The sequence below is a fragment of the Anomaloglossus baeobatrachus genome, chromosome 2 (assembly GCF_048569485.1).
Source record: "Anomaloglossus baeobatrachus isolate aAnoBae1 chromosome 2, aAnoBae1.hap1, whole genome shotgun sequence".
NCBI classification, from domain to species: Eukaryota; Metazoa; Chordata; class Amphibia; order Anura; family Aromobatidae; genus Anomaloglossus; species Anomaloglossus baeobatrachus.
In genome coordinates, this window is record NC_134354.1 from 346,958,678 (window position 1) to 346,974,553 (window position 15,876).

The window sequence follows — 15,876 nt, forward strand, 5'->3', positions numbered from 1 at the left end:
CACTAAATTTCAGGAAGGCAAATTTACAAGGTATAAGAGATGAACTTAGTGCCATAAATGTCCTGAGAAATAACAGTACGCAAAGCAAATGGGACACTTTTATTAGCCTTCTGAATAGGATCTGTGCACAATATATACCCTATGGGAATAAATAAGCTAGAAACAGAAGGAAACCACTATGGCTAAAGAGAGCTGTAAGAGGCCCAATAAATGACAAAAAGAAATCGTTTAGAAAATTAAAGCAAGAGGATAGTGAGGAGGCATTAAATACTTATAGATAATAGCTGTACTACCCAGCTTCCCCGGGTTAATAACTGCTGTTAACAAAATAGAATGTATTAACAAAAATGTATTCTGGACACAAAAACCACAAAACAAATAGATATAAATGTAATTATAATGTCTGTCTCCCCCTCTGTATATATCTCTCTGTCTCTCTCGCTATCTCTTTGTCTGTCTGTCTCTTTCCCTGTCTGTCTCAATCTCTTTTCCTATCTGTCTATCTATCTCTTTCCCTGTCTGTCTATCTATCTCTGTCACTTTCCCTGTCTGTCTCTTTCCCTCTCTTTCCCTCTCTTTCCCTGTCTGTCTCTTTCCCTGACTGTCTCTTTCCCTCTGTCTCTTTCCCTGTGTCTGTCTCTTTGTCTGTCTCTTTACCTGTCTTTGTCTGTCTCTTACCTTGTCTGTCACTTTCCCTCTCTTTCCCTGTCTGTCTATTTCCCTGTGTCTGCCTCTGTCTCTTTGTCTGAGTCTGTCTCTTTACCTGTCTGTGTCTATCTCTTAACCTCTCTCTCTCTTTCCTTGTCTGTCTCTTTCCCTGTCAGTCTGTCTCTTTTTCTGTGTCTGTCCCTTTGTGTCTGTCTCTTACCCTATGTCTGTTTCTTACCCTGTCTGTGTCTGCCTCTTTCCCTGTCTGTGTCTGTCTCTTTCCCTTGCTGCATTTTGACACGCCAACATTCCATTTAAGGGCGTGGCTGCGCATTCTTCTGAAGTTCTGGCTGCACTGTGGCTCCCAGCTCCATTCGCTTTAATGGAGGCAGGTGAATAACTGTAAAGCGCGGGGTTAAAATTTCCCCTCAAAACATAGCCTATGACGCTCTCGGGGACCAGAAGTGTGAGTGTGCAAAATTTTGTGGCTGTAGCTGCGACAGTGCAGATGCCAATCCCGGACATACACACACACACATACACACATACACACATACACACACACACACACATACATACATACATACAGCTTTATATTTTAGATTAAATAAATTCTGTAAAAGACATATAAAAGCAACAAGGATTGAGACAGAGAGATTAATTTCCAGAGAAAGTAAAAACAATCCAAAATTATTCTGCAACAATAAGAAACTAAAAGATGATAGTCTTGGCCCCCTAAAAAATAGTCTGGGGCAGGCCCGAGGTTGCACGGAGGGAGCAGACGGCGGCGCCTTGTACATCCGCGGCGCACGCCCAACCCTGCTTCTACCCCGGCCTTACCAGCCCAGCCCTTAGAGACAATCCTCCAATCCTTATCTCTAAAGGCTGCTTTACACATGTCGATATCTCGTGCAATTGCATTTGCGATCGCACCCGCCCCCATTGTTTGTGCGGCACGGGCAATTTGTTGCTTGTGTCACACAAAGTCAGTAACCCCCATCACACACACTTACCTTCCCGAACGACCTCGCTGTGGGTGGCGAACATGCACTTCCTGAAGGGGGAGAGACGTCCGGCATCACAGCGGCGTCGCACAGCGGCCGGCCAATAGAAGCGGAGGGGCGGAGATGAGCCCACCTCCTTCCTTCCGCATTGCCGGCGGCCGCAGGTAAGCTGCAGTTCATCGTTCCCGGGGTGTCACACAGAGTGATGTGTGCTGCCTCGGGAGCGATGAACAACCGGAGCACAGAAAATGAGCAACGTTTCAATGAGCAACGATAAGGTGAGTATTTTTGCTCGTTCACAGTCGCTCATTTGTGTTACACGCTACGATATGTCAAACGAGGTCGGAAGTGCGTCACTAACAATGTGACCCTGACGAAATATCGTTTGATATATCGTAGCGTGTAAAGCCCGCTTAAGTTACAGATCTGACTCTCCGACTTCTCTTACCTACATTGTTCCAACATGCTAGAGGCTGTTCACCCTGGAGACCTGCTGTGGATATGGGTACTGCCTGGGGAGAGATTTACACCAACTCCGTAGGAATTTCAAGGGCCAGTGAAAACTCACTGGATGCCCTAGAACCATAACACTTTCCAAGGCTCGGGCCCCTCTCACAAAGAAAAGAGAACTCTCCCCAGGGCTCCCGCAAGGGATCGTTTGCATTGCCGCACTAAGTGCCACTGCCAACCCTTTGTTTAGAAGGGCAAAGCAACATGGCACCTATGATCAGCCGAGGGTGACGGTGGCCATCACCTATCCCTTTGGAATGGCGCTCATTACTTAGGACCAACTGACCCAAGTTCAACTACTGTTTACATGGAACTCTTCTCCAGTTCAGCCTTCAAAGTTCTCATTTGAATATTTGCTACTTCCACCAAGATCCGCACCGTCGGCGGCTCCATCCAGGCCCTCATCCGGGACTTTAGCACTCACCACTGTGGCCTTCCTACTCATCGTGACCTAGTTCCGTGGGGACCCGCCACTCCAGCACTACCCATTTCCAGGGCTATATTTGGCAGGTGAGTTGTTACACACTTCTGGTGGATTCAGACTTCCATGGCCACCATTGTGCTGTCTATATCAACCAACACCTTTTCTAGAGTCTGATCAGAATTGACATCAGGCACCTTAACCCAGCATTCGGTTCATCCTGCAGCACCAGTTCTGCTTACCAAATGTTACTTACAGCAAGATGGAATTGCAGCTGTATATTGCTCAGGCCAAAAGACTACTACTACTCCAGCAGGATACAGCTAAACCCCCTCTAGGTGGAGGCAACACAGGTGCAGGTGGAGCCATTCACACGCACTTCCAAATATGGAGGAGGTGATGGCTGGATGGTAAAACTGCACACTGGTGGCTTGCATAGAGCACTGTTCACACTAGCAGACGCACAGTCACAAACCCGCAGCCTATTAGGTGACGCCCATACTATTAGATCAGGCGGGCTGCCAAGCCGTACCCCCACTGCGCGCTACGTAGGGACAGAAACTCTGATAGCAAGGCCTAACAAAAAGGGGCCTGGCTGTATCCTGTACAAAAAAGTTTTTGAGGTTTTTTGTTAGCGTTATGGCCATAAGACGTAAGCCTACAACCCTCGTCACGGGAACCTCATGCTTGTAGGTCCCTACACTACATATGATATAAAAAAGCAAAAAGAAAATATCATTACTTACAGCAAGATGGAATTGCAGCTGTATATTGCTCAGGCCAAAAGACTACTACTACTCCAGCAGGATACAGCTAAACCCCCACTAGGTGGAGGCAACACAGGTGCAGGTGGAGCCATTCACACGCACTTCCAAATATGGAGGAGGTGATGGCTGGATGGTAAAACTGCACACTGGTGGCTTGCATAGAGCACTGTTCACACTAGCAGACGCACAGTCACAAACCCGCAGCCTATTAGGTGACGCCCATACTATTAGATCAGGCGGGCTGCCAAGCCGTACCCCCACTGCGCGCTACGTAGGGACAGAAACTCTGATAGCAAGGCCTAACAAAAAGGGGCCTGGCTGTATCCTGTACAAAAAAGTTTTTGAGGTTTTTTGTTAGCGTTATGGCCATAAGACGTAAGCCTACAACCGTCGTCACGGGAACCTCATGCTTGTAGGTCCCTACACTACATATGATATAAAAAAGCAAAAAGAAAATATCATTACTTACAGCAAGATGGAATTGCAGCTGTATATTGCTCAGGCCAAAAGACTACTACTACTCCAGCAGGATACAGCTAAACCCCCACTAGGTGGAGGCAACACAGGTGCAGGTGGAGCCATTCACACGCACTTCCAAATATGGAGGAGGTGATGGCTGGATGGTAAAACTGCACACTGGTGGCTTGCATAGAGCACTGTTCACACTAGCAGACGCACAGTCACAAACCCGCAGCCTATTAGGTGACGCCCATACTATTAGATCAGGCGGGCTGCCAAGCCGTACCCCCACTGCGCGCTACGTAGGGACAGAAACTCTGATAGCAAGGCCTAACAAAAAGGGGCCTGGCTGTATCCTGTACAAAAAAGTTTTTGAGGTTTTTTGTTAGCGTTATGGCCATAAGACGTAAGCCTACAACCGTCGTCACGGGAACCTCATGCTTGTAGGTCCCTACACTACATATGATATAAAAAAGCAAAAAGAAAATATCATTACTTACAGCAAGATGGAATTGCAGCTGTATATTGCTCAGGCCAAAAGACTACTACTACTCCAGCAGGATACAGCTAAACCCCCACTAGGTGGAGGCAACACAGGTGCAGGTGGAGCCATTCACACGCACTTCCAAATATGGAGGAGGTGATGGCTGGATGGTAAAACTGCACACTGGTGGCTTGCATAGAGCACTGTTCACACTAGCAGACGCACAGTCACAAACCCGCAGCCTATTAGGTGACGCCCATACTATTAGATCAGGCGGGCTGCCAAGCCGTACCCCCACTGCGCGCTACGTAGGGACAGAAACTCTGATAGCAAGGCCTAACAAAAAGGGGCCTGGCTGTATCCTGTACAAAAAAGTTTTTGAGGTTTTTTGTTAGCGTTATGGCCATAAGACGTAAGCCTACAACCCTCGTCACGGGAACCTCATGCTTGTAGGTCCCTACACTACATATGATATAAAAAAGCAAAAAGAAAATATCATTACTTACAGCAAGATGGAATTGCAGCTGTATATTGCTCAGGCCAAAAGACTACTACTACTCCAGCAGGATACAGCTAAACCCCCACTAGGTGGAGGCAACACAGGTGCAGGTGGAGCCATTCACACGCACTTCCAAATATGGAGGAGGTGATGGCTGGATGGTAAAACTGCACACTGGTGGCTTGCATAGAGCACTGTTCACACTAGCAGACGCACAGTCACAAACCCGCAGCCTATTAGGTGACGCCCATACTATTAGATCAGGCGGGCTGCCAAGCCGTACCCCCACTGCGCGCTACGTAGGGACAGAAACTCTGATAGCAAGGCCTAACAAAAAGGGGCCTGGCTGTATCCTGTACAAAAAAGTTTTTGAGGTTTTTTGTTAGCGTTATGGCCATAAGACGTAAGCCTACAACCCTCGTCACGGGAACCTCATGCTTGTAGGTCCCTACACTACATATGATATAAAAAAGCAAAAAGAAAATATCATTACTTACAGCAAGATGGAATTGCAGCTGTATATTGCTCAGGCCAAAAGACTACTACTACTCCAGCAGGATACAGCTAAACCCCCACTAGGTGGAGGCAACACAGGTGCAGGTGGAGCCATTCACACGCACTTCCAAATATGGAGGAGGTGATGGCTGGATGGTAAAACTGCACACTGGTGGCTTGCATAGAGCACTGTTCACACTAGCAGACGCACAGTCACAAACCCGCAGCCTATTAGGTGACGCCCATACTATTAGATCAGGCGGGCTGCCAAGCCGTACCCCCACTGCGCGCTACGTAGGGACAGAAACTCTGATAGCAAGGCCTAACAAAAAGGGGCCTGGCTGTATCCTGTACAAAAAAGTTTTTGAGGTTTTTTGTTAGCGTTATGGCCATAAGACGTAAGCCTACAACCCTCGTCACGGGAACCTCATGCTTGTAGGTCCCTTTTTGTTAGGCCTTGCTATCAGAGTTTCTGTCCCTACGTAGCGCGCAGTGGGGGTACGGCTTGGCAGCCCGCCTGATCTAATAGTATGGGCGTCACCTAATAGGCTGCGGGTTTGTGACTGTGCGTCTGCTAGTGTGAACAGTGCTCTATGCAAGCCACCAGTGTGCAGTTTTACCATCCAGCCATCACCTCCTCCATATTTGGAAGTGCGTGTGAATGGCTCCACCTGCACCTGTGTTGCCTCCACCTAGTGGGGGTTTAGCTGTATCCTGCTGGAGTAGTAGTAGTCTTTTGGCCTGAGCAATATACAGCTGCAATTCCATCTTGCTGTAAGTAATGATATTTTCTTTTTGCTTTTTTATATCATATGTAGTGTAGGGACCTACAAGCATGAGGTTCCCGTGACGAGGGTTGTAGGCTTACGTCTTATGGCCATAACGCTAACAAAAAACCTCAAAAACTTTTTTGTACAGGATACAGCCAGGCCCCTTTTTGTTAGGCCTTGCTATCAGAGTTTCTGTCCCTACGTAGCGCGCAGTGGGGGTACGGCTTGGCAGCCCGCCTGATCTAATAGTATGGGCGTCACCTAATAGGCTGCGGGTTTGTGACTGTGCGTCTGCTAGTGTGAACAGTGCTCTATGCAAGCCACCAGTGTGCAGTTTTACCATCCAGCCATCACCTCCTCCATATTTGGAAGTGCGTGTGAATGGCTCCACCTGCACCTGTGTTGCCTCCACCTAGTGGGGGTTTAGCTGTATCCTGCTGGAGTAGTAGTAGTCTTTTGGCCTGAGCAATATACAGCTGCAATTCCATCTTGCTGTAAGTAATGATATTTTCTTTTTGCTTTTTTATATCATATGTAGTGTAGGGACCTACAAGCATGAGGTTCCCGTGACGACGGTTGTAGGCTTACGTCTTATGGCCATAACGCTAACAAAAAACCTCAAAAACTTTTTTGTACAGGATACAGCCAGGCCCCTTTTTGTTAGGCCTTGCTATCAGAGTTTCTGTCCCTACGTAGCGCGCAGTGGGGGTACGGCTTGGCAGCCCGCCTGATCTAATAGTATGGGCGTCACCTAATAGGCTGCGGGTTTGTGACTGTGCGTCTGCTAGTGTGAACAGTGCTCTATGCAAGCCACCAGTGTGCAGTTTTACCATCCAGCCATCACCTCCTCCATATTTGGAAGTGCGTGTGAATGGCTCCACCTGCACCTGTGTTGCCTCCACCTAGTGGGGGTTTAGCTGTATCCTGCTGGAGTAGTAGTAGTCTTTTGGCCTGAGCAATATACAGCTGCAATTCCATCTTGCTGTAAGTAATGATATTTTCTTTTTGCTTTTTTATATCATATGTAGTGTAGGGACCTACAAGCATGAGGTTCCCGTGACGAGGGTTGTAGGCTTACGTCTTATGGCCATAACGCTAACAAAAAACCTCAAAAACTTTTTTGTACAGGATACAGCCAGGCCCCTTTTTGTTAGGCCTTGCTATCAGAGTTTCTGTCCCTACGTAGCGCGCAGTGGGGGTACGGCTTGGCAGCCCGCCTGATCTAATAGTATGGGCGTCACCTAATAGGCTGCGGGTTTGTGACTGTGCGTCTGCTAGTGTGAACAGTGCTCTATGCAAGCCACCAGTGTGCAGTTTTACCATCCAGCCATCACCTCCTCCATATTTGGAAGTGCGTGTGAATGGCTCCACCTGCACCTGTGTTGCCTCCACCTAGTGGGGGTTTAGCTGTATCCTGCTGGAGTAGTAGTAGTCTTTTGGCCTGAGCAATATACAGCTGCAATTCCATCTTGCTGTAAGTAATGATATTTTCTTTTTGCTTTTTTATATCATATGTAGTGTAGGGACCTACAAGCATGAGGTTCCCGTGACGAGGGTTGTAGGCTTACGTCTTATGGCCATAACGCTAACAAAAAACCTCAAAAACTTTTTTGTACAGGATACAGCCAGGCCCCTTTTTGTTAGGCCTTGCTATCAGAGTTTCTGTCCCTACGTAGCGCGCAGTGGGGGTACGGCTTGGCAGCCCGCCTGATCTAATAGTATGGGCGTCACCTAATAGGCTGCGGGTTTGTGACTGTGCGTCTGCTAGTGTGAACAGTGCTCTATGCAAGCCACCAGTGTGCAGTTTTACCATCCAGCCATCACCTCCTCCATATTTGGAAGTGCGTGTGAATGGCTCCACCTGCACCTGTGTTGCCTCCACCTAGTGGGGGTTTAGCTGTATCCTGCTGGAGTAGTAGTAGTCTTTTGGCCTGAGCAATATACAGCTGCAATTCCATCTTGCTGTAAGTAATGATATTTTCTTTTTGCTTTTTTATATGCTTACCAAATGTGGCTCACTGGGCACAGGCATTCCACACGCAGCAAGCCGGGCTTCTTACCTATTTACAGTTTGAGAATAGGTTGAGATCGTGTCAGCCGCAAGACCTCTAATCATTTGCTTTACCAGATAAAACTGGGTCTCTGGAGCACGCCAGGTATCCTGAGGGAAACTTCAGAGAGAACCAGCTAGTAGATGGCTTGATTAGTTTTTCGCCCCTATATCCAGGTCAGACGACCGATTTGCATGGCAGGACCACTGCGAACCTCCACCAGAGTTTCCTCTGGCTTCGTCCTGACCGGGTATAATTCACCATCTTTTGGGTCCTATTGTGCACACTTGTGCTCTACGTGTGGGTCGCCGACATCGCCGCAGACCACTGGCAACCAGCCCCTACTCTCACAGAGGGAGAAGGAGGTGGTTGGCCCTCTCACCTCGGTGGCACTGTGCAGTCGGAGTGCACTGAGGACAGCGCCCACCCTCCCTCCTCAGAGGGGGCAGGGGAAGGCAGTTGCTGGGCAAGAAGTAGCAAGGAACCCGGGATGGCCAACATCCACCTGCCTGAACCCTCCTGGTGGATCACCCTGACCCCACCCATTTACCTCTTAGGGGTACTTTACATGTTGCGACATCGCTACCACTATATTGTCAGGGTCACGTCGTTAGTGATGCACATCCGGTGCCGGTAGCAACATCGCAACGTGTAAATCCTAGATGGAACAATGAACGAGCACAGAAGCGTACAATCTCGCTGATCTGTGTAACGTCATTCATTTCCATAATGTCGGATCGACCGCAGGTACGATGTTGTTTGTCGCTCCTGCAGCAGCACACATCGCTGTGTGTAAACCCGCAGGAGCGACAAACATCTCCTCACCTGCGTCCCGACAGCAATGCGGATGGGAGAAGGTGGGCGGGATATTAGGTCCCGCTCATCTCCGCCCCTCCGCTTCTATTGGCCGGCCGATTAGTGACGTCGCGGTGATGTCGCTGTGACACCGAACGCACCTCCTCCATGAAGGAGAGATTGTTCGGCAGTGACAGCGACGTCGCCGAGCAGTTATTTGCGTGTAAAGCTGCCGTAGCGATAATGTTCGCTATGGCAGCAATCAATACATATCGCATCGCACCGATGCTAGCGATGTTGCAGCGTGTAAAGTACCCCTTAGTGGTTTTGCACCCTCTTGAACCCTCTCTTTAAGCTCTTTTCAACTTTCCCTTATGGCACTTGTCCACTATCGGTCTTGCACCGGTATTTAGCCTTAGATGGAGTTTACCACCTGCTTTGAGCTGTATTCACAAACAACTCGACTCCAGGGAGACCAGGTCCCACTACCGGCCTACCTCCGTCCGCAAGCTGGGGACAAAATTAGAAGAACTCAGGCCCCAGAGTGAAGCCTGGATGGTCTGGTCTCCCTTCCGCCACATTTCCTGATGCACGCCAGGTGGACAGGGATTCGTAGCTGGGTTCTTTCTACTTCACTTGCCATTTCTGAGGGAATCATGGTTAGTTTCTATTCCTCCGCTTAGTAATATGCTTAAATTTAGCGGGTCACCAGGTCTGATCTGAGGTCTTTAGTTGAGTCTCGGGTCCTGGGAGAGGGGGAAAGCGCACCAGGCACCAGTGCATTCTACCGCACCTCGTGGGGGAGGGAGCTTCCTGAGGTAACCCTGTGTCTCCACAGACAGCCTCAGGGCACACTCCTGGGTTAAGGAGGCCTGGGCAGGCAGGTTTGGCCATGGGGTGATGTAAGGGAGAGAGGATCGGACCCCACTCTTTCCTTCTGAAACCCAGCAGCGCCACCAAGGCGATTGCCTCAGGGGTGACCTTCAGACAGGCGTAGCCTCAGGAGCAACCTGGGGCCGCAAGGTGCGTTTGAAGTGTCAATGATTAATGTGTGTTGCAATTCACACTAATTTTTGCAGCTAGCTGTGTTCCTCATCGACGTGCGAGCCGAGTGATCCACCATTAAGAGTTGTGCTTTTTTCTGGTTTGCCGTGTTATGTCAGCCAGCTGCAAAGGAGCATGGTGGGGTTTTCTCTTAGGGGACCTGTTGCCCCATGCACTCAGCCTATCCCTTTCCTCCTTCCGGCGGGGAGTGGAATAGAGGATGGCTCAATGGCTTCTTGACCTACCGCCTAGTCCCGACCCAGGCTGGGGGTGCGGGATCACATGGGCAAGTGGTACCTGGGATGGCCTTTGACATGGGGTTTTTCCTGGGCAGGTGGCAGGAGGGAACGGATCGGCAGCTGCGGAGCCCCTGCGAGGTAGAAGTTAGACTCCATGCCACGGCATCAAAGGGCAAAGGCATGTAATGGGCTTCACGCCCTGCAGCTCCTCGGGTGCTTTGTGAATAGGTCGGGCCGCGCCAGCCTTTCCCCTCTGATGGGGGAGCCGCTTGCATACCGGTCACACCGTCAATGATCCTCCCCAGGTTTAACTACGGAAACCTTGTTATGACTTTTATTTCCTCTAGATAGTTAAGTTTGATCATCATCTTGGCTCTCCACCAGGGTCTTGGCGGACCCTGGCGAGGCCGATCCAAGGGCTTCACTAAACCATTCAATCGATAGCAGCGACCGGCGATGTGTACAAAGCTCAGGAACTTAATCAATGCAAGCTTATGACCCTCACTTACTGGGAATTCCTCGTTCACGGGGAATAATTGCAATGCCCGATCACCATCACAAACGGCGATCAGCGGGTTACCTACCCCTGTCGGTGAAGGGTAGACACATGCTGGTCCCTTCAATGTAGTGCGCGTACAGTCCTGGAAATCTAAGAGCATCACAGACCTGTTATTGTTTGATCTCGCATGGCTGAGGATCACTTGTCCCTCTAAGAAATTGAATGCAGACCGCAGGGGGTCGTGAAGCTAATTAGCATCCCAGAGTTTCATTTGCTATTGGAATTAAACAGACAAATCCCTCCACCAACTAAGAACAGCCATTCACCACCTCCCACAGAAACAAGAAAGAGCTTTCAATCTTGCAATCCTTTTCATGTCCAGCCTTTGTGAGGTTTACCGTGTTGAATCAAATTAAGCCACAGGCTCCACTCCTGGTGGTGCCTTTTCGTCAATTCCTTTTAGTTTCATCTGTGCAACTATACTCCCTTTGGAACCCAAAGGCTTTAGTTTCCCGGACGCTGCCTGGTGGGTCATGGGAATAAGGCCGCCGGATTGCCAGTTGACATCATTTATGGTCGGAACTAAAACGGTATCAGATCGTTTTCGAACCTCTTTCTTTTGTTCTTGATTAATGAAAACATTTTTGGCAAATGTTTTTGCTTTGGTTCGTCTTGCGCCGGTCCAAGAATTTCACCTTTAGCGGTGCAATATGGATGCCCCCAGCGCCCCTCTTATTGCCCCAGTTCCAACAACCAACAAAAATAGAACCAGAGTCCAATTCCATTATTCCTAGCTGGAGTATTCAGGTGTTGCTGCCTGATTTGAAAACTCTAAAGTAAATAGTTCGGACCTCCGGGACACTGAGTCAAGTACATCAGGGAGGTGTCCCAAGGCAAACGGCGTGGGACTGGCGGTAGCATGCCTCGCAGTGGTCTGCCAGCTCGATAGATTTGTAACTGCAGCAGCTTTAGTGTACCCTACTGGGGCAGGTATTACCGCCACTGCTGGCACCAGCCTTGCTCTCCAGTAGATCCTCGTTAAAGGATTTAAAGTGTTCTCATTTGAATTACAAAGTCTCGAACGAGTCCCTGTATTGTTATTTTTCATCACTACCTCCTCAGGTCGGAAGTGGGTAATTTGTGTGCCTGCTAGCCATTTCTCAGGCTCCCTCTCTGGAATTGAACCCTGATTCTCCGTTAGCTGTGGTCACCATGGTAGGCCCAGAAAGTGCCATCGAAGGTTGATAGGGCAGACACTCGAATGGATCATTGCCATTACGGGGATGTGCGATCAGTCTGCGGTTATCCTGAGTCGCAACAGTTATGGGGAGAGCACGACAGGTGGGAAGCCATGGAGGACCGTCTCAACACCATGCCCGGCACCCCGGATTGGTTTTGGTCTGATAAATGCATGCATCTCCCTGGCGGTCAACACTTGTTTGCATGTTTTAGCTCAAGAATTACCACAGTTGTCTGAGTCAACGGTTTGGAGGGTTCAAAGGAACCATAACTGATTTAATGAGCCATTCGCAGTTTCACTGTACCATCTGTATGTTTTACATGTGCATGGCTTAATCTTTGAGACAAGCATATGCTACTGGCAAAATCAACCAGCTAGCCAGTCGACACAACATTCTGGGGTGGACGTGTCAAGGTCAGGGAGAGCGACGAGACAGAGAGAGAGACACAGGGGTGAACGTAGAAGAAACTTGGTTGGTGAGGAGGAGCGAGGTAGGGGCACCAGCAGAAGTGATAGGAGGCACAGGGAGCCACCCTTCATCAGGGCTGGGCACCACAGAAGGGAGCCCGTAAAGAAAGGCACATGGACAACCTAGAGCACCCCTGTTGGACGTGAGTAAGCAGGATCAGGAAGGGAGGAGAATGGCCCTTGGGAGATGCCACGGCACAACCAGGGGGGCCACTGGGGATGGGGGGCCAATGCAAAGGGGGCCTAGTACAGAACCTCAATCTGGCTTAAGGCCGCTTTACACGCTATGATTTATCTGACAATATGTCGTTGGGGTTACGGTTTTCGTGACGCACTTCCGTCATCGTTAGCGACGTCGTTGTGTGTGACACCGAACGATCGCAAATAGGGTGAAAATTGTTGATCGTTGACACGTCGTTCAGTTTCAAAATATTGTTCGTCGTTTTGAACGCAGCAGACATATTGCTACGTTTGACACCCTGCCAACGACGAACAACATCCGCACGACCGCCTTGGTCAAACAATATATCGCTGAACGATGTAGCGTTGTTTGTGAGATGTGTATGTGTGACCACTACAAAACGACCTATGAGCGATCTCAGCAAATCGTAACACCGATCTGGGCGTGTCACATCGCTAACGAGATCGCTAGCGATATCGTTGTGTGTAAAGAAGCCTTTAGTCTCTCCTCCACCTCAGGGGTCCTTGACATGACTGGTGGAAGGGCATGGGTTGACTGGAGAGGGGGCTGGCTTTCAGGGTCTGCCGTTTGTCCAGCATGACCGGGCGACTTAGAGGTCACCCGGATCGCTTGGTCTGAGCATGTTAGCATCACCCTACTGGCTTAGTCCTCAACCAGGTTGCGTCCATTGCTCAACAGACGTTTATCTGCTTTTCTTTTTACCTCCCAGGGTTGTTGCAGGAGGCCAAGCTGCTGATGGGATGGGGGGCCCCTTTCCTCTACCTTGTTTCTTGCCCTCTCTCTCCCTCTTTTCTTCTCCATCCGCCCTCGCTCTTGTTCTCTGTTTATTTTTCTCGTTCTCCCTTCCAAGCCACTTTGGGGAGGATGGTCGGTAGTGCAGAAGGGAACATGGACCTGGGGGATGCCCCCTGCTTTCAAGTACCCATGTCCTCCACACCTCTGTAATCCCCCCATAAGCAAAAGTGTTTATAATCAGTGTTTTTAAATACATCATGTTACACCAATATAAAGTGCATATTTATCCATATATATCAAGGACTATATTAGGGCAAAAATCGCATAACTACAGACAGAAAGGAGGAAAAGCGATCAAAGAAGCCCAATCATGCAGAGATAAATTTGTATCAAAATTTATTTTTATTTGCACATATATTTATTACAAGCATTTGTTAAGGGACAACTATAATGCATCATAAATGTATCCATATACAACGGAACTGTCAAGATTGTTCATATGTATTCTAGTTTTCATCTCAAACACTATGCCAATTATTTTTAGGTCAATCAGACTATTAAAATTCACATGACAGACATCATGAACAAATTGCACCAATTGCGATATAAACTATGTATTTGGTAGCATACAAAATCACAATTTGTATGTCATACCATTATATGATCGATTCCAGTTATTTATATCCAGGGCCACTAGGGGTCACTACTGCAACTCGCTACAATTAGGACGTCCCGTCCGTCATATGAATTTACAACGCATTGTCTGTATTCGCAGGAGATTAATTCCCTACAGATGCGCATCAGAAATCCAATGTTTATAACTTTCCTATGTGTTTAACAGCGTCCAAGCACTATCTGATGGACGCAATTCACACATATGAGAGCAAAAAATTGTAAAAGGGTCACTGTTTGAGAAAGATCACATCAAAATACTATGTCGATCAAGCTGTTATAGTTCATATGACAGACATGAGAAAAGATGTACCAGCCATAATACTATTCATGCATAAGACAGCAAATGAATCATATTTTATATGTTCTACTATTATATGACTAGTACCAAACATCCATTATACATCCAGGGCCACTAGGGGTCACTGTTATATATCAAAATAGAACGTCCTGTCCGTCATATGAATCTTTACGGCACAATCGGTTTTAAAGGAGAATTAAATCCATACAGGTGCACATCATGAATTCGCTGCTTGTAGATTACCATATATACAGCTAAATATAGCAAATTGCAAAGGACAACCTCCACATATGTGGCAGCAAAGTATAATCAGTATAGTCAGTTACCGTTGGAGAGGCTCACACCCGACACGTGTTTCGATCTTCTTCCTCACGGTAGGCCCATAAGGTAGGGGCTCAGGACAGACCGACTGGGTGAATATAAAGAGGATAGCCAGGCAGTGGAGTGGAAACGCCAACCGCTGCTGCTTACCTACTAGAACCCCACAAACTCCGCCCGTGGAGAAGATCAGTGTGTTTTTCCACACCAGGAGCGATTTGGATAATGGTCTCATGTGCAAGGCCCCCAGAGCTAACCAGGGGTCACCGGGTGTAGCGTCTCACCATTCACCCATGCCGGTCATCAGACCGCATTTTTGGAAGCTCAGGTGAGTTCAAACTTGCCACCGCGCATCTGATTCCGCAGATGGAGGGGAAGCCGGCGTGCACGCCATTGTAAGGGAGGATGAAGTTCTGGGGTGAAGGAGGAAGGGGCCACTCACCTCTTACTAGCATGTGCTCCAGAGCTTGGGCCAAGCAAGCGACGCCACCTCCTCACCCGGGAGTGCTGCGCCAGATCGACCAGTGGAGGATGCAGGAAACAGGTGTCTCTCGCACTGGGGAGAGGACCCCAGAGAAAAGCGAGGAGGTAAACAAATTTTTACCCGGCCTGCCGGACGTTCGTGTCTGTCGGAGGAGCTCTGACTCTGGATGCCTTGCCTGGCAAATTCCACTCAGGAAATTCAGAAGAAGCCAGGGTTCGGCCGAGGCATGAAACTCCAACTGAAAAGGGACTCAGCTGAAAATTGCACCCAACTCATGTCATTACCCAGACTTTTGGGGTCTTGAGAAACGCCCTCTCTCATAAAAATATTCCGGCGCTGTAGGAATTGGGGTCAGTCGCGTCCTCACTTAAGCTGGACTGAGGCAGAAAAGTACCCGAGCTCCTAGAACTGCTTGGCAGATTGGCAGGCAGATTCACCTCATTCTGGTTCTTTTGAATATTTGGTGAGATGGTTTGGAAATGCCAGTCAGATTCAATTTCAGAGAGGTTCCACCATAAGTTCCATGGTCGTCAGGAGGACATGTGCGAAAATCGGTCCAACTCTTTGGAGCCCCTTTTAGGCACTGCACTCAAAACACACAGGATAGAAAAAAAGTGTACAGGGGAGCAATGAAAAAGGGAATAAAATAACGCACAACAGGGGAATATTCACACCACTCAATATCACAACAAAGATCACAATAAACAGGTTCACCAACAAGACTGGTATTGGTAGGAGCAAAAGCGTAAGCTATAATTAGCACTGAGTAGT

At 48.6% G+C, this 15,876-nt stretch overlaps 1 non-coding gene across 1 annotated transcript; it reads right to left on the reverse strand.

Annotated features, from left to right (window-relative positions):
- Positions 1–9,880: 9,880 nt before the first annotated feature.
- LOC142293185 (5.8S ribosomal RNA) lies at positions 9,881–10,034 on the reverse strand. Its single transcript, XR_012751175.1, has one exon. It is a non-coding gene; the product is annotated as a 5.8S ribosomal RNA (ribosomal RNA).
- Between the last annotated feature and the right edge of the window lie 5,842 nt (positions 10,035–15,876).